The sequence below is a fragment of the Rosa chinensis genome, chromosome 2, assembly GCF_002994745.2.
Source record: "Rosa chinensis cultivar Old Blush chromosome 2, RchiOBHm-V2, whole genome shotgun sequence".
Taxonomy (NCBI): Eukaryota; Viridiplantae; Streptophyta; class Magnoliopsida; order Rosales; family Rosaceae; genus Rosa; species Rosa chinensis.
The window spans coordinates 80,305,716-80,324,904 of NC_037089.1; the positions used below are offsets into that span (position 1 = coordinate 80,305,716).

Consider the following 19,189-nt stretch of genomic DNA (forward strand, 5'->3'; position numbering starts at 1 on the left):
ATCGGTTGACCAATTCAATCGGATTCTAAAATATGGTGAAATTGGCTAAATTTTTTACCGCACTCATAATTTATTGTAATAAACTCATCCAACGGTCAGTTTTTCCATTTTCTTTGAATTGATAGGGGTTGCTCTTTGGAGTGTATGATATATAAATATAAATTTATAAGAGTAACTAAGTTTGACCTAGTGGATCGAATTCGAAACGAGAACCAAATTGGCTAAATTTTCTACAACCACCATAAAACATTACAATCTCTCCATCGAGCGGTTGGTTTCTCCGAATTCATTTTCCACTTCATGGTTGCTTTAGAATGAACCTCAACAATTTAAATGTAATGTATAAGTCATACAACTTTAGGAAGAAAATTGGTATAGGCCAATGTGTTTGTAATTAAAATTAATTTTTTTTTATCTCATGTCCACACACATCCATCGATGGAATATTTACAAACGTGATGTGAAAAAATAAACACGTTTCGCGGTCGTGATGCCATCGGTCAACCACAAAAACATACAAGTGACGACGGTTGACCAATTCGATCGGATTCGAAAATATGGTGAAATTGACTAAATTTTTTACCACACACATAATTTATTGTAATAATGTCATTCAACGGTCCATTTTTCTATTTTCTTTGAATTGATAGGGGTTGCTCTTTGGAGTGCATGATATATAGATATAGATTTATAAGAGTAATTAAATTTGACCTAGTTGATCGAATTCGAAACGAGAAGCAAATTAGCTGAACTTTTTACAATCACCATAAAACATTACAATCTCTCAATCGAGCGGTTGATTTCTCTAAATTCATTTTCCACTTCATGGTTGCTTTAAAATGAACCTCAACAATTTAAATGCAATATACAAGTCATACAACTTTAGGAGGCAAATTAATATAGACCAACATCTTTGTAATTAAAATTGAAATTTTTATCTTATGTCCACGCACATCCATCGATGAAATATTTACAGACGTGATGTGAAAAAATAAGCACGTTTCGCGGTCGTCATGCCATCGGTTAACCAAGAAAACATACAAGTGACAACGGTTGACCAATTCGATCGGATTCAAAAATATGGTGAAATTGGCTAAATTTTTTTACCACACTCATAATTTATTGTAATAATCTCATCCAACGGTCCATTTTTCCATTTTCTTTGAATTGATAGGGGTTGCACTTTGGAGTATATGATATATAGATATAGGTTTATAAGAGTAACTAAATTTGACCTAATTGATCGAATTCGAAACGAGAATCAAATTAGCTGAATTTTTTACAATCACCATAAAACATTACAATCTTTCAATCGAGCGGTTGATTTCTCTAAATTCATTTTCCACCTCATGGTTGCTTTAGAATGAACCTCAACAATTTAAATGCAATATACAAGTCATATGACTTTAGGAAGCAAATTGATATAGGCCAACATCTTTGCAATTAAAATTAAAATTTTTATCATATGTCCACGCACATCCATCGATGGAATATTTACAGACATGATGTGAATAAGCAAGTTTCGCGATCGTCATGCCATCGGTCAACCAAGAAAACATACAAGTAATGACGGTTGACCAATTCGATCGGATTCGAAAATATGGTGAAATTGGCTAAATTTTTTACCACACTCATAATTTATTATAATAATCTCATCAAAATGGTCGGTTTTTTCCATTTTATTTAAGTTGATAGAGGTTTCTCTTTGGAGTGTATGATATATAAATATAAGCTTATAAAAAATATTATCTTTAAAGATTTATTTGTAAATAAAGCTCGCAAGGCCCGCCCCAAAAAAGCCCACAAGGCTTAGCCCGGCCCTGCCCGAAAAAGCCTGCGAGGCCCGCATTAAATGGATGGGCTTGGATCCTTCAATTTACAATAAAGCCCGGCCCGGCCCGACCCGCTACTATTTAAAAATGGAGTAAGGCCTGGCCCGGCCCGACCCGTTGATGAGGCCTAGCCATGACCACTTCCCACGGTATAGTTTGTAGCGGTTTGATGTCTAGCGGTTCAGGCAGTGAGGTTCTTGCAGGGGCAGATGGACGTAACGAGTCAATAAAAATCCTATCGGAATCGCTGAGCGACACGTCAGACCCACCCAAAATCCTCATTGCTCGACATCTCTACGGCGCTAGCCATCAAAAACACCCTAAAACCCAAATCAGTTAGTTCCAAATGGATCTAAACTACTCCTATGTCAGATTTTATCCAAGAACACCAAGAACAATTGTATTTAGAAAACTCAGAAACAACAAAAAACCCAGAAACCACGTATATCCCTCGAAACCCAAATTCGACCGTCTAGCACAACACAAAACATCAACCCTCTACCAAAAACACCTAAACCAACCCACAAGCCCTTCTAGACCCTCAAACACGTTATCACAGTGGCAAGAACACATTCAAAAAGCAGAAATATCAGAGAGACACAACACATAAACAAACAGTGAAACACGGAGGCCAAAGTACCAACCTGAAGTACGTGAAGTGTATGCGCTTGAAGATGCTCGTTTCTGCCTTTGGGATAGTCTCTCTCCTCTAAAGCCAACACCCTTACTCTTCACTTGCAGAAATTAACCCCTCCAAAACTCTCACAGAATAGGGCTTGAAGACGACGACTCAGGTTTGAAGTTTAAAGAAAGTGTCGAATCCCTCCAAGTTCCCCCTCTTTTATGCTAACATCAAATAAATCTGGGTTGTCCCTGAAAAATGACATCATACAAGAACCGTACACGTGCCCCACGATCGCACTCACTATCCAGATTAACCGAGGCGTTGCCTCGGTTACAAATGCAGTATTAACTCACATTAATGGCGAAGAGACAGGCGTGCGGAGACGACGTGCACCTACATGCCAACCCAGTACATAGCAGACACGTGTCGAACTCTGTCAGACGAAACTGCTATCTAAATTAACTGTCAGGAGTAAGCATAGCAATCGACAAGCGAGAAAGTTTCCGCTAAGCGCAACACATCTAGCAGAACTTCTCTGTTCTCACCATTCAGGGGAGAAAGTCTCCGCTAAGCACAACACCGCTAGCGGAACTTCTCTCTTCTCACCATTCAACGAGAAAGTTTCCTCTAAAGTGCAACACCGCAAGCGGAACTTCTCTCTTCTCACAATTCATGCGAGAAAGTCTCCGCTAAGCGCAACATCGCTAATGGAACTTCTCACCTTCCTCTTACAAGCGAGAAAGTTTCCGCCAAGCCCAACACTACTACTGGAACTTCTCTCTTCTCACCATTCAGGCGAGAAAGTCTCCGCTAAGAGCAACACCTCTAGCGGCACTTCTACCTTCCTCTTATAAGTGAGAGAGTTTCTACTATGCACAACACCGCTAGCTGAACTTCTTACCTTCATCTTGCAAGCGAGAAAATCATAGCTATGCAACAATGCGCTATCGACACTTCCAACCATGGCCTCTCAGCGGAAAGACTCCTGCCAACAATGACTCTCGAGGCAACTCTTCACAACGACAGCGACCGTCACACGGTGCTGCAGTCAAGCTCTGCTCATTCGGGAAAAAGTAAGGGAACATGTCAACAGTCTCTGACGGCCCTGATCAGGCACATTGACCCCCGTCACTCGGGTATCAAAGATTGGGCTCGCTACCCAACACCCGTTGCTCAACGCAGTTCCCCTCAACAAACAATCTATCGGCCAAACGAAGGTCTATCTTAGCAGGGGAGTGGAAGACTCCCTGGGGGGCTTAGCAGGGGCCCACCTGAAAGGGTATAAAGCGTTTTGTCAGAACAAGTCCATGGGTGACAATGCATTGAGGCTAATTATGCTTTTGCAAGACTAGCAAAAATAACGCTTCAAACCGCTAGGCAACTCCTTAACCAAGATTGCCCTCCTTAACTGGGGACTTGGGAGACTTGTACTTACATGAGCATTTTCCAAGCATAATTAGCTACAATGAGCCACACTCATACTGCCACCAGCGGTACCGACAACTATCTAGGGTATAACCTATGGAAGCACACCTAAACAAGTTATCACTTGAGCCCCGACTCATCCCGAGATCACCGCTGACGCGCCGTGCCAAGATCACCTCGCTGAAGCATCAGAAGCTGGGAACTAAAGCATATCAGTCCCATATCGAAAACAAGGAAGAGATCAGTCTCTTCCCCACCTATAAAAGGTCCACTCCTCTCTCATTAATTACGCATTTACTACTTACCTAACGTTATTCTGTCAACACAAATATATTGACTGACTTAGGCATCGGAGAAGAGAAGACCGCCAACTGCGGTCTCCCTTTGACGCCCTGTGTATTTTATTTGACAGATAGCGGAAACAACATGAATATCACAAGTAGCGGTTCACCCCTCGAACTCGCATTGATTAAGGTTTAGCTACTGCTGAATATTAGACATTAATACTACAAATAATTTAGTTCAACTTAAATTCATTCTTCATACATGCAAGGAGCTCCAAATCAAGAAAGAGGCTTAAGCTACTTTTGCTTCTGCATGGACATGTCAATTACATACAACTTACCGTATGGTTATTATTATGTATGCATAACACAACCATGGACAACAAATTCGTATGGGGAGTAAAATTTGCACTCCTCAAATTACAATATGCATTCCCCTTTCTTATTTTAATATTTTTTATATATTCTGATTACATGGCTTTCCCACATTACCCTTGTTATTATTGTTGTGTCTTTCACTAATTTTTGATGCTCTCATCTCTCTCTTCTTTCTTCAACAAACATCTCTCTGCTCTTCTTCTTCTTCTTCATTATCTTTTCCATTTCAATCCGATTTGTGGACTCATTTGGAAGACTGATGTTGTTAGAAACAAAAAAAGATGACAAATAATCTAAGGGAAAAGTACACCGATTCTGTTTGAAAAACTAATATTTCTTCCCCAAATTTGAAAATTACTTGGTGTAAGATCAACTAACTTTTTCTCTGTTATCAATCTCTACGAATCTTCACTTGTCTATTGATTGAACAAACCCAAAAACCTTTCTCCTACTTCCTCTCAAAATCTTGATTTGCCTCTCAGTAAAATGGGTTTTCTTTTGTTTAGAATAACTCAAATATAAAGAACAAAAGTGTAGAACCCATAAAGACAATAACAAATTTTGAAGATTGTGACTCAATATTGGGAATAATCTTAGCATAAAATTGGGTGTTTGTGATCCTTGTTCAGTATATTCATTGGGCAATGAATCTGGGAAGTTTTGTTTAATTTGATCAACTACTTTTGGTCTTGAAGAATAGGATGTTGATATCATATCCTACATCAAATCTCTCTCTAATAATCGACATGTACTCTCTTGATATTTTCTTTACAGTTTTTCTTCCCTTGAGATCGAGTCTCTCTACTTGATCTATTTAAGAAAGAAAACCTGAGAATCAATCTCAGAGATCAGGTTCAAAAAACAAGGAAAAGCATAGAGAAAGAACCGCAAATTTTGGAAGTTTTAAGGGGCGATTGAGGAACAACAAAGAGATAAAGTGACAGGACCCGCCCCGGTTTTCACCCTGAAACCCAAAGAGGCCCTGCGGGAGCCACCTTAGAAGGAATTCTACCAAGAATTTGACAGAACTTCCCCTGAAAGTGGACTACCCACAACCTGTAAAACACACAAAACACTTCAAGCAAACCACCCTTATACTCCTGGAGCCACCCTGCTCCCAATTACCATCAACTCCACTTTCGCAAAACACAAAACTCAACTAAACAATACTAATCCCAAAAGGTTATCAGAGCAATACTAATACACAAGGATATAAAAAGAAGAGTAAAGGATCAAGGGATCCTACACTGCGGAAGTAGCGACAACTATGCCTCAAATGCCATGTACGCCCGACCTCCACTAATTCGCCTGCAAACTGGGCATTTGAAACCGAAGGGCCTAAGGGAAAGTAATTTAAAAACATGTTAGAGTGAGTGGACAAAAATAAATAGATAAATAAGATAATTCAAAAGAAAGTAAAGCTTTAATACTTTCCCACATGTTCATCCTTTAAAAACCTTGATGCATGCAATGTGGATAAAACATATTTCTCGCAACACGAAAATTCGTGAAAATATTCCAGCCCCGCTGGTCAAAAGAAATCGAGGTAGCCCCGCTAGCTGAAGGTATCAACTCAAATATGGGGGAGAAGTTCTCACCATACAAATAAGGGAGCCTCCCAGGCTCGGGTCGGAGTGTCCCACACTCTAGAGCATCCCATGCTCTGCTCTACTCACCCACGAACACATAGTAAGCAGGGAGGAGTACTAATAGACTAGCTAGCAATAAATATGACGACCCAGGTATGGTGGTTTAAAACCATACGAAAACTCAAAAATCAGCAGTAAGGCTTCCCCATTACTCACGAGAGAAGACATATTCCAACAACGTGACCCCGCACACCAAAATAATCTGGAATTTATAAACCATCAGGCAAGAAATAATCGATAAATATAATTCCATCGAAAATCCCATTCTAGAAAAAATATTCCAGAAATCTCAATATCGACGAACAGAAATGTATTATAAATCTCCGGAAATCACTTCGGAAAATAATTCGTCGAAAATCATGATTTCAAATAAAAGCCATATATCGGAGATACTTATCGAAGGCTCAAAATCCATTTCCAAATCATAATTGAAAATAATTCATAATTAATCTCCGAAAATTAAATCATATTTCCGAAAATAAATCTTAAATCCAAATCCGAGCATAATAGATTCGTAACCGAAATTCATATGGAAAAATAATGTCAAAATTATAATCCAAGGCAAAATATTATGCTCGATCAATAAAATGATAATTAAATTAATCAATAATTTCAAAATAAGTGCATGCATCATTATTTAAAACAAAAGTCCACTCACTGTTCTATTTAGGCGATCACACATACGAGTTCCTTCGTCGATCAATAGCTCGGTACATCGCCCTGTACATAATTATATTCCGTGAATCACTATTCAACAATTTAATACGATTCCTAAAATCAAATCCTCATAATCACATCTCCACTTCTTCTCGGATTCAACCCAAATTACACCACTAATATCAATCCGTTAATTTAAAGGTTCCAAGGCAGAACCGAGAGATATCCGACGGTCGGATTCTCGTAAATTGATAATGGAATTCTAAATTTCGAAAATTTCATAATCAACACAACTTTTCTTCAATTCTAACCAAAATCACATTTACGAGCTCTACATCAATTATAGGATTTAATTGGGCTAAAACAGGAATTAAAAACCCACCCTACTCGCCTCCACGCGCCTGTGGCCACCAAATTTTGGCAGCAACAACATCACAACAAACCCAACAAGTTTCTCAACTACCGCATATTCCAATTTTACCTTTAAATGCTCGAAATTGGCCGGTGAAGAAAACCCAGAAAATCCAAGAACCCTAGGATCGGGTTTTGATCGATTCTCCCTCTACACTGCAAATCGTGGCTCAAGGCTAGAGGGAAAATGATCCTTGGTGAAAACCGCACTTTCGACGCAGGTTTGGTGGCCGGAGATGGCCGGAATCGGAAGATATCGGCGTTGCCTCAAAACTGCTAGAGTAAAATTCTTGGGCTCGATTCAACGATTTCCGGCTAAGAAACGGCAAGCTACCACTATAGACGAGTCCAGGATGAGGATGATGGCCACGGCTCGTTCCCAGGTGGCCGGAATTGAGAGGGCGCCGGAGTTGCAGAGGAGAGGGAGAGAACAAGCTCCAGGAAGGAGAGAGGGAGAGTTACCGAGGTGGGTTTCCAGAAATGGAAACCTACCGTGGTAACTTTCCATATATATATATATAAACTTACCATGAACAGTAACATTAATTTTTCACTTATAACTTTCGCATATGAACTCCGATATTTACGTACCACATATGCACGCGCTCGGTTTAACGTCCTCTACAACTTTTATGAATAACATTTTCTCAAATTTTGACCCGAACAAGAGTCATCTTTTAGGGCCCCCTAAAAGTACCGAAACGACAGTAAAAGTGAAAATAAAGGTCGTTTACTATCCAAATGACTAGTAAACCGGTGAATTCAGGTTTGGGACGTTACATAAAGTGTGAAGATATAATCAGAGGGAGTGCATAATGTAATTCGGGGTGTGCAAATTTCACTCCCATTTGTATAAGTATGAGAACAACTGGGCTTTTTATACCATTTCAATGACACTTGGGTCATGCTCATCAAAATTTCATTCAAACAATGTTACAACCATGGTGGTCATTAACCATCACAACCATAATATCGAATAAACATTTACTATATACTAATTCTCAACGCACTGTTCATCGGTTTATGAACAGTGCCGGCTCCAGCCGAGCCGTATTGTCAAAAGTCTATTGTACCCCTGCCTCCTGTCTCTTGCGTCAACACCTGGGTGTTCTCAGTGCTATCGTGTTTTTGCTTCTTCGCTGCAGAGAGGTGGAGAGAGATAGAGAGAGAGAGAGAGAGAGAGAGAGAGAGAGAGAGAGAGAGAGCGAGGAAAGTGGTGATTTCTTGGACAGTTGGGTTGTATTTTGTCGAATCAAAAGAACCTCTCGGTGTAGCGACCTCTACTGCATCTCTTTCTTCGGGAAGCCTATGTTTACACCGACCTCTACTGTTACACCAAAATACCCAAATCGTTGATCCCAATCATGCCACTACTGATTCCTCCGTGTCTTCTACAGCCGTATAAACGACATTGAGAGAGTTAGGTTCGTTGCTTTTCATATGTGAATTTGAATTTGAATTTGGCTTATTCAGTGGATTGTCCCTCCACAATTTCTCATTCTCTCTGATCTTATTCCCCGACAGTGAGAAGCAGAAAGAAAGCAGCCGAGAGAAAAAGAGAGAGAGGGTTCGTATCGGTGCAACCCAGCTACAACCGATTGTTACATCAATGTTTTCCTCCATGATAGAGAGATAGAGTCGTCGTTTGGAGGAATTTTTGATGGTGCAACCCAGGAATTATTGCAAGCTCTTTCTCACTAATTTCTTTTTTGGGGGTTTTATAATTTGTTTTTTGGCATCAGACAGAGCTTTGTTGCTTGCGATTTGTGAATTTGAATTTTGATCAAGGTAATTGTGGTCAGATTATCAATGCATTGCTTTTGTTCCTTTTCTCCAGTTGCTTTTGATTAGGGTAATTAGGTGGGCGGGTTCTGGGTTTTTACTTGATGCATGTTATTTTATTTTATTTTTTTGTGCAGGAATAGATTCGGCAAAGAAGACCTCATTTGGTAAGTGTTCTTGCTGTCTAGACTTTTTTTGAATATTGTTGTTGTATGTTCTTTGAGTATACTAGCGTTTTGATTATTAAAAGTGTTCTTGATTTTATATGTTAGTATAGATTCAATGTGTGAATACAATCTAGCACAATTGTTCCTCAATTTTTTTTTTATCTTTAAGGTAGATATATGGTGCCTGATGGAGTGCTGAAGAAATCAAGCAGTGTTGCTTCGGAGCCAAACTCAAAGAGTTTTGAGTGTGTGACCAAGGGCTTCAAATGACCGTTCTGATGATGAAGGAGGGACTGACAAGAGGAATGGTGTTAAGGCAAGGAACAAGTAATCTATTGATTTTTTTTTTTTTTACAATTCTGTAGTATTCCTGCAAGTCTGGATTATCTACGTTAATACTCTGTCATTATGTGTGTCATTGAAGTTTTTTCATTAAAAATTTGAAACTTGGGAAATACTGGTTAGTTTAATACCGTGATGTGTTTGACCATATTTTTTACACACCAAAACAATTTTTTCTTAAGGTCAGCCACTAAAAAGCCAACGAGTTGTGCTGATTATATTCTTAATCTGTGATTGTAGGTTGCTATGGATATTTTTTTAAAAAAAAATTTTTTAAGGGATTTATGGTTTTCATTTGTGTTTTTAATGTTAATCTGTGATTGGTTTTGTATGCAGGTTTCACATGCTACTATAATTGTTGCTGCAATTGATTTATTTGTCGTAAGAAATCGGTCTGCAAGGTGTGAAGAAAAGGAGAAGCTTGAATCTGTAAATCAAGGTAAATGGAAGAATACATGTTAAGCAATTTTTGATAGTACAATGGATTACTTGACCAAAGTATGATATGGACTGTGTAAATAAAGGTTGAGAGTTAATCTGAGATGCCTAATCCTTTCACTGTTTTGCAGGAAAATTTGGGTATAGCAAGAAGGAAGATCTGGAATTACCATTGTTTTTTATTTGTCTGCTTATTTTTGAAGAGAAGGTGGGTTTGTAAGTTTATCTAATTGTGTTTGGTTTCTGATTTGAATTTGAGTTCTGTGTGGATTTGTATTTGAGGTGTGTTTTGTAGAATTGCATATGGAAAGGGGTTAGATTCAGTAAATGGTTTCAAGCATATGTCAGTATATATCATTTTTTTCTTTGCTTGGTTCCGTTTTCACTTTCAATTGTATATGCTTTCTTCTTCTTGGTATGTTTTCTATTTGTAATTTCTCCAGTTTAGCTCAAATCAGTGGAGAGAATAGGTTCTGCATGTTCTCTGTCGGAATAATTCATACCAATATGCTATTGTTTTTTTCTGTAGGAGAGGCTGAAAGTTGTTATTGAACAGATCACGAGCTGTAGCTTCTTGGTGAGTAGTCTGTTGTCTTTCATCTTTTAGCTACCTTGCAACAATTATTGTAATTCTCCTAAGTCTTAAAACAAGAAGATATACCATGTAATATATCCGCTAGAAAAGAAACTGTTATTAGAGATGATTGCATTATGATCAATTCAAAGCTAGCAAGGATCAATTTCTCTCTGCATTTTGTATTTCTTGCACATTACCGTTTTTGGTGTACTTATTACTTCAATGTACAGTTTTCATCTTTGATAATTTCAAATCTTTTATTAAGTTATATATGAATCTAATCATGGGATCAATGATAGAATGCTGCAATTGCTTTGATTTGTTGAAGATTTTTCTATATTGATTTTCAGGTACCTTTTTCAAGTAATCATAGAAAAGATCTGAGATTTTTGAATATTTTGGAGGTGTAAATTGAGGAGTCTTTGCTTTTACAAGTACAAATGTTTTATCCAATGTAGATCACACATAGTTCATACTCTGTTACTTTCGTGAATATTAGGTAGTCTACTGGTGTTTGCTAATTCTCTCATTGTCTTTCAGTTTGGAGACCTTTTAAGTACTGGTATACTAACAATTTTATCTCTGCATTCATATGGATCAGCACTTATTCTGAAAGCACAATTGGAAAGATTGATTTGCTTTATAGACTGTTGCACATAAAATAAGTTTCGACTCTATACCTTTCAATCTTTTATGTACTATTCCAAATGTTTATTCCCTGATAATAATAATAATAATAAGAAAAAAAAAAACAGCCAACCTTTTTACTAAGAAATATCAACATTTAAGACTCACTACAATTATCATATTTGCTTCTACCTTTTCAATTTATACTCAACAACCAGAAAGCAAAATTTTGTTCGACTTATAATGTATGAAATTTTGAAATAAAAAATTACTTCTCATATATGTTATGTCCATGTTGAGTCCTACAATTGAACGTTTAATCTTCTTCTTCTTCCTTTTATTTATTTATTTTTTTCAAAATTTGGAATTTATATAAGCGGTTCAAACAAGGTGGGTCTTCTCTGGCCTACGCTTTTGATTTAGCTTCAATTTTTAGATAACTTGCTGGAATTGATGCGAGAGAATGAGTTTCAACGCCAGTATAATAATCATTAGGTCTGGATTTGTGTGACTGTGGGATTTCTTTTTTCATGATAGATATTTTCAGTAAAGGCTGTATGATGTATTTGATAATGCAGGGGTTTGCGATTATCATATTGGGTTTGTTATGTTGCATATCTCTTTTGGTGATATTGCTGTAGTTATAGACTCAGTAGCTTGACATGTTTGCATGTTGGTTTTGCTCTTTTCTCTTGGAAATATAATGCAGTTATTTATATCATTGCAAAGAAGAAAATCAGTTTTAAATTGATTAGCCTTCTACACTGATTAAAAGGGAGTTAGCAGTTTTGTTTTGATAATTTTGCTATGTTTGTTTTCTTGGTAGTTGCTTTGCGCGCTTGGTTCTATTTTTAGCTTCAGTTATCTTTGTTGCTAAGCTTTGCATTACAAATCTGTTCTTCACCACGTTTTTCTTCTGTGTGAGTGTTTAAGTAACAAGCTGTATATAATAGACTTGCACATATATTTTACACAAATCAAGAAACTAGGAAAAGAGATGAAATAGGTAATGAATAGGACATAAATAATAAAAGTAATGTCCAATCTGTTCTGATTCATCTGTTTTTCCTTTTATAATATGTGCTGATTAATTCTTCTTCCAAATTTGTAGGCAATTGTTTTCAGCAGCAGATGAATGACAACCAAAAAGATGAAGTGATCTGCGAGACAAGCAAAAAGATGAAGTGGTCTGCCAGTGACATGGTCTCATTATTTTCTTTGTGTAGCTCGGGCGGTGTGTCATACGTGGTCGACTGTAACGCGTGGGGTTTAGCTTAACATAACCAAGGAAAACGTGTAGAACAAATTGTCTACCCAAGCAATGACTCTCCTGAACAACAGTAATGTTATGAGATCAGGGATACCATGTAATGTTACGTAATAATTTCTTCCTTCCATTACATACATCTAATTCATTGACAACAGTAACTTCCGCAGCAAAGCGCGGGCATAATTTCTAGTATAATCTAAACCGCATCAATTTGGAATCTGCTAGACACAAATCACCAGCATACTTGAATATATGCATATACATACAATAACTTTATTAGGAAAATATAGCATGACAGTTGAAGGTTCAACAAGCCTTGTCTAGTAGGTACATAATCCCCTATCCAATCAAAACTAACTGAGAATTTTTCTGGTAGGCACATCTGTACCACCTCCCATCCAACCAAAACTGCCCAAATATTATACCATATCCCTCAGAACTGGGAAATGAAACAAAACCATGACAAGAACTACTGTAACCCTAAACTAAATTGGAAAGCCTCTTGGACGCTACTGCATCAGAATAAGAATGACAGAAGTATTAACTAGCATTGTTATAAAACAGCAAAAAAAATAAAAATAAAAAAAATAAAAAGCCTAAACATTTCCCATTAATCTGCATTATAGATCAAATAAGTTATCATACTGTCCTGTACAAATTAATAGGATGACTAGTTTATACATGCTTTCATTGTATTTATCTTTGGTGTCAATCTGACTTGGTCACCCAGTCGTCTTTGTTTGGGTTTTGGATAGTGAATGAGACAATCTTGTACAACAACAAATTGGGAGTTGATGACAAGAAAAATAATTTTTGCTTTCGTTCTTGTTATTTTCCAGGATTAACTTCCGTTGCATTACTAGGATCTTACTTAACAACAACAATGATCAATTTCAAATTTGGTTTTTGGCTACTTGCAAGTTAACAGTAGTATGACTTCTTAAACTTAATAAATTGAATTAAGTTTAAGGGAAAAAAATTCATGCATACTCCATTCATAGAACCCAATTAACCTAGTTGATTACCATATACCATTTCAACCCGATGTCTTTCAAGTTTCAATTAAAGACCAGCCTCAATAACCGTCCTCTACTAGAAAAAAATTGTCATAGCAATATCAGATATCTTACATCCAGATATAAAAAATATTTGAAATTATAACAAGGACTTACCGGCCAAGATGATGGGAGATAGGATGAGATAAATCTTCAGATTCGCTAACCGAAGATCTTACAGCATGTCCTCAACGCCTTCATCATCTTCGCATACACCATCGATATTGGTATGGTTTCTGCGAAGGCCAAGCCTTCGTCAGCTCCTCGATATTGATTTCTGCGACCGCAACCTTCACGCTTGAATCTTGATATGGGCTCTGCAAAGGCTAGATGAAACATGGGGCTCTGTTGGTGTTGGTTTTGTGATAAGTGGTGGCTTATCCAATACGAGTCGCTTAAGCATGAAACTCCTTGCTATACCAAAATCAGAAATTTTGGTTCATATTTTCATTTAGTAGTATGTTACTAGATCTGAGATCTCTATGAATGACTTTCAAATTTTCAATTATATTGGAATGCTCCTCCCAATCTAGTAGATTGCATCTGGTTGAATCTGGCCAGTATATACCGAGTTTGTGCAAAAAGAAAAGGCTATGTTTCACAATTACAAATCAGATGAAACAAGTGACAGTCTAATAGTAACATCCTTTCTTCACTATCAATGCAAAATCTGACTGCATATGACTTCATAATTTTTTTTTTTTTTTTACATAAACAATGTGTTATGATATAAACTACTTACTCGTCTGAACTGCATGAATTTCCACTTTTGCTAGGGGTCGCATCACGAACTCTTTTATACATGTCTGTTGTCCATCTCTCTCTTTTCCATGCCTCTTCCATCCACCCGTTTGCTTGTTGCTACCATTTACCGTACCAATTCACCTGTTTTACGTTCGGATCAGACCCGCACATAAGTAGGGTTGGGCACCTGAAACCGATATCCCGATCCCGGCCCGAAAATTGGCGGGACGGTACGGGATGAATTTTGGAAAATGTAGGTCCCGACCCGAACCCGTCCCGTTATGAGAAATCGGGCCCGGTACCGGTTCTAACCATAACGGTCCCGTTTAATCCCGTCCCGTCCCGTTTGATGACGTGGCTGTATCTGATTAGTCCTACGAATGGTTTCATGTAGGACTAAATGCACACGATCTCGATATTAACTATGAACTATCGATCATATCGACCATTCATCCATTCGACCTAATCCCTAATTCCCTATTCTCTTCTCCGAATCCATTCGACCCAATCCCTAATTCCCCAATTCTTCCATTCTTCACTTCTTCTCTTCTCCGAATCCATCCCCAATTCATCCATTTTCTCTTTTTTCATTCTTCACTTCTTCTCTTCTCCGAAATCCCCAATCTCATCTCTTACCCCATTCTTACACTTTCTCCTAAATTGACCAATTTCAACCAATTCTTCGATTCCAATTTCCATGGCTAGAGGGAAGAAACCAGTTGCTCGGCCTCATCCAACTGCTTCAGGGCTTGAAGATTCTTCAACTGCAACCTCACCTTCTGCTCCTCTTCAAATTGAAGCTCCAGCCACTTCAAGCAAGCAAGCTCCTGTAAATGATGAAGCTCCTGCAACTCAAGCAGGTTCTGCAACTCCAAGTGATTCTGCTAATCCGGTTAGTTCTGCTAAACGTAGTTTTGTTTGGGAACATTTTAAGGAGTATGACAAGATTGAGAAGGGTAAAGATGCTGAAGGGAATGAGATAGACATTGTTAAAAAAAGAGCTCACTGTATTTACTGTCCTAGAGGGAAAATTGGAGACTTTGCAGTGGATAGTTCTAAGAATGGGACTTCGGGGATGATTAGGCATATTAATCAATTTTGTAGGTACTATCCACCTAATATTAGCAAGACTCAGAGGGTTCTTGTAGGTGATAAGTCTCAGGGAAACAAGCTAACTGCAGTAGCTTATGATCAAGATGACTATCTAGAAGCTTGTGTAGAAATGATTGTCATAGATGAGTTGCCCTTTACCTTTGTTGAGAAGAAAGGTTTTAATCAGTTTTGTACTAGAGTGTGCCCTCTGTTTAAAGTACCCTCTCGTAGGAAACTAGTTACAAACTTTCTAAGAATGTATGATGCACAGAAAAAAGAATTAATCAAGATTTTGAAGGCTTACAGGGTGTGTCTTACAACGGACACTTGGACTAGTGTGCAAAACATTAACTATATGGTGCTTACTGCCCATTTCGTTGATGTTGATTGGAAAATGCACAAGAGGGTTATAAACTTTTGTGTTATCCAAAATCATCAAGGGGCAACCATAGGCAGGCTTATAGAGTCATGTTTACTGCAGTGGGAGATTGAGAGAGTTTTAACCATCACTGTCGATAATGCATCTGCCAATAAGTCAGCTTTAGAGTGGCTTATATCAAAGATGAACAAATCTGAAGGTTACGAACCAGTTTTAGGTGGTAAATACATGCATGAGAGATGCACAGCCCACATAACCAATCTGATTGTGGGACATGGCTTGAAGAGGCTGCAAAAGAGTGTTTTAGCCATTAGGAATGTTGTCAAGTATGTTAGGTCTTCACCTAATCGACTAGATAGTTTTTGAAAAGCTGTGGAAAGGGTAAAGCTTCCTCTTAAAGGGCTGGTTTGTCTTGATGTCCCAACAAGATGGAATTCAACTTATCTAATGTTGGAGGCAGCCTTAAAATTCAAGAAAGCTTTTGCTAGGATGCAGGAAGATGAGGATCAGCTGTATCTAGGTTATTTTAAGGAACCAGAAGAGGAGTATGATGAGGAGGGCAATCTGATTCCTAGTACTAACAAGAGAAACAGAGTTGGACCACCTGCAAAATCAGATTGGGAAAAGGCTGAGATTTTTGTTGATCTACTTAGAGTTTTTTACGACGTGACGCTGCGAGTTAGTGCAAGCTTGCATCCAACTGTGCATACGACATTTCATGATGTCGTAACAATGGAGAAAAACATTAACAGCCTATTCCTTGAACCTGAGAAAGCAACTGGTTCCGATACAGAAAAGGTTTTAACCGATGTGGCTGCAAATATGAAATCTAGGTTTTTGAAATACTATGGCAGCTTTCAAGACCTCAGCCACTTGGTTATTATCGGACTTGTACTCGATGCAAGGTTCAAGCTTAGGAATTACACACATTCCTTGAAGGAAGAGGGTTTGGATGACTTTGATGTGCAACACAGAACTGATGAGATTAAATCTCTATTGATGGCACTATACGATGAGGTACAACTCGAACTTTGATGATTTTACACTTTGTTTCGAGGCTGTTTATGTTTTTACTTTTCATCTTTTTGTGTCTTAGTTTGTTCTAAGTATTAATGCATAATTTTTTGTCTTATTGCTTCTTAGTATGCATCAACAGTAGATGGTGGCAGACATATGCGCAGGCATCCAAGCCCTACAAGTTCAAGCAGCACAATCACTAGTAGCCGAAGTAATCCTAGGAAAGGTGTGAGGGGTCAGATGCTAAACAATTGGAAAAAGGTGGTCCAAGAGAGTGATGAGGCTATCATGGTACATGAAGTGGATCAGTATTTGAATGCTCCCCTTGAATTTGTTGATGATGAGGAAGAGGATTTCGACATATTGTGTTGGTGGAAGATAAATGGTCCTAAGTTCCCTGTTATGGCAGCAATAGCAAGAGATGTACTTGCCATTCAAACATCCACAGTAGCATCAGAGTCTTCTTTTAGCACCGGAGGCAGAGTGATTGATACAGAATTGACTCCTAAATCAGTGGAGGGTTTAATATGCATGCAGAATTGGTTGTTGGGAGATGATATTGCTCAAGTGGTAGATGAGGAGCCTTCCATTGAAAACACCGAGTTCTATGAACAAGCTGAATTAGGTACTTGATCAGTTTGCATTTTAATTTTTTTTTTCTGTGTTCTTGCAAGTGCTGAACAACTTCGAGTGCTTACTTTTATTTTTCTGGTATTTGGTTAGATTATGAGAGCAGTGCATCAAGCAGGAACACACGTCCAAGTGGTCCAACAATCCCAAGGGCAAAATCGAAGGGAAAGGCTGCAGTCCCTATTTCTATTGACTAGTTCAGTTTGCACCTTGTGAGTTTGATAATGGTTGTGTTGTCACTGTTGTGTACTTGTGTTGTTGTGTTTTAGACTTTGAGTTCTGCAGTTCTGCATTGTTATCTGCACTTCTGCAGTTCTGCAGAATTTTGTTTTGATTTGCACTTCTGCATTGTTATCTGCACTTCTGCAAAACTTTGAGTTGATTCGTTTCTGATTTGCTTCGTCTTTCATTGTGTTGAAGTGTTGATTAGTTGATAATTTGATATTACTCTTATTAGATTGTGAAATAGTGCAACTGTGCAAGTGTGTCAAATTTGCAGGTTCTATTGTTTTACTGTTTTAGTGCATAACTGCATTTTTTGTAACAATCATTCTCCTCCTGTGCAGCACCAAGACAATAGCCTTAGTACAGTTTGATTTGTTTTCAAATTTGGGTACTAGTGGAGCTAGTTTGTTAGGTTCTTGCACTTGCAGGGCTGCATACTGAGATCAATGAAATGAATAGGATCTACAATTAAATCAGTTGCAGTTTTTTGACTTGATATTTTGTCATGTGCAGATATTGACATGTTGTGATTGTTGTCAACTTGTCATTCTTCTTTTCTTCTTTTCATGGCAAATGGCCAAATGTGCTTCATTTTGATTTGTTTTAAGACAATTGAATGTGTCAACATTGTAGATTTGTAGGCTGTAGTGCTAGGACTGCTAGAAATATGTATTTGCATTCTGGGATGAGTGAAATCTGGAAAACCAGATATCCTTAAGTGAATCAAGTGATAGGAAAAAACAAGGGAGTCTGGGATCCCGAAATGGGCCCGGGCCCGATCCGATCCCGTTCGGTTTCGGTATCGTCGGTACCATATTCAAAAAAACCAAGGCCCGTCCCGTCCCGTCCCGAAAAATATATCCGGTACCGGGCTCGGTATCAGCCTATAACCGGCCCATCCCGGCCCGTGCCCAGCCCTACACATAAGGTTAAATATAGAAGATGAACAAATTAGTACTGCCAAACTGCTAAAAATACCATAGTAACCCCGACACCTTTTGCCCATCTTGCAATAACACAAGAAGCTTTTCTGAGAAGTAAATGGAAATCCTAATAAGCCAAGTACTTAATCAATAATTTCAATCAGTGCTCACATACTATCATTTTAGGCAATCACATAATGAATTGCAGGAATCTTAGAGCACTAAAGGACCACAAACAAATCATAGTCCACTGAAATTCAACAAAACTAACAATCTTCAATACTAAAAGGAGGGCATGTACCTCAACCATCTGCTTCCACTCCATTACATATTGCCAGCAATTGTAATTGCCTAGTAGCGTCCTCAACCTCTATGGCACAACTCTTTTTAAACTCAAATCATCTTCTTTAAAGGAATATCTACAAAACTCTCTACTAATTCTTTTTCAAACCTATCAAACTGAAATTGGGCTGCAAAGGATGCCGTGCCTATACGAAATGGAAAATTCCCAGTACAAGTTTTAATAATACTATGATTCCACCACACTACCAAGACCCCAATTCAACACAAGCCCAAAGACTCAATCTTTCATTTTGCTCACTTTTCCAATCATCACCAATTTTTCATAAAACACAAAAAAAAGATAGAGAAAGATAGTGA

At 38.1% G+C, this 19,189-nt stretch overlaps 2 long non-coding RNA genes across 3 annotated transcripts; one reads left to right on the forward strand and one right to left on the reverse strand.

Moving 5' to 3' along the window:
- Positions 1–9,933: 9,933 nt before the first annotated feature.
- On the forward strand, positions 9,934–10,559 carry LOC112186286. The gene is made up of 3 exons (XR_002930729.2): positions 9,934–9,991; positions 10,122–10,198; positions 10,520–10,559. It is a non-coding gene; the product is annotated as an uncharacterized LOC112186286 (long non-coding RNA).
- A 1,633-nt stretch (positions 10,560–12,192) lies between these two features.
- LOC112190505 lies at positions 12,193–14,421 on the reverse strand. 2 transcript variants are annotated; one of them, XR_005807168.1, is made up of 3 exons: positions 14,262–14,421; positions 13,637–13,933; positions 12,193–12,524 (listed from the first exon to the last, which is right to left on the reverse strand). It is a non-coding gene; the product is annotated as an uncharacterized LOC112190505 (long non-coding RNA). The 2 variants fall into 2 exon arrangements; XR_002932432.2 differs by lacking the exon at positions 12,193–12,524 and adding an exon at positions 12,719–12,976.
- Between the last annotated feature and the right edge of the window lie 4,768 nt (positions 14,422–19,189).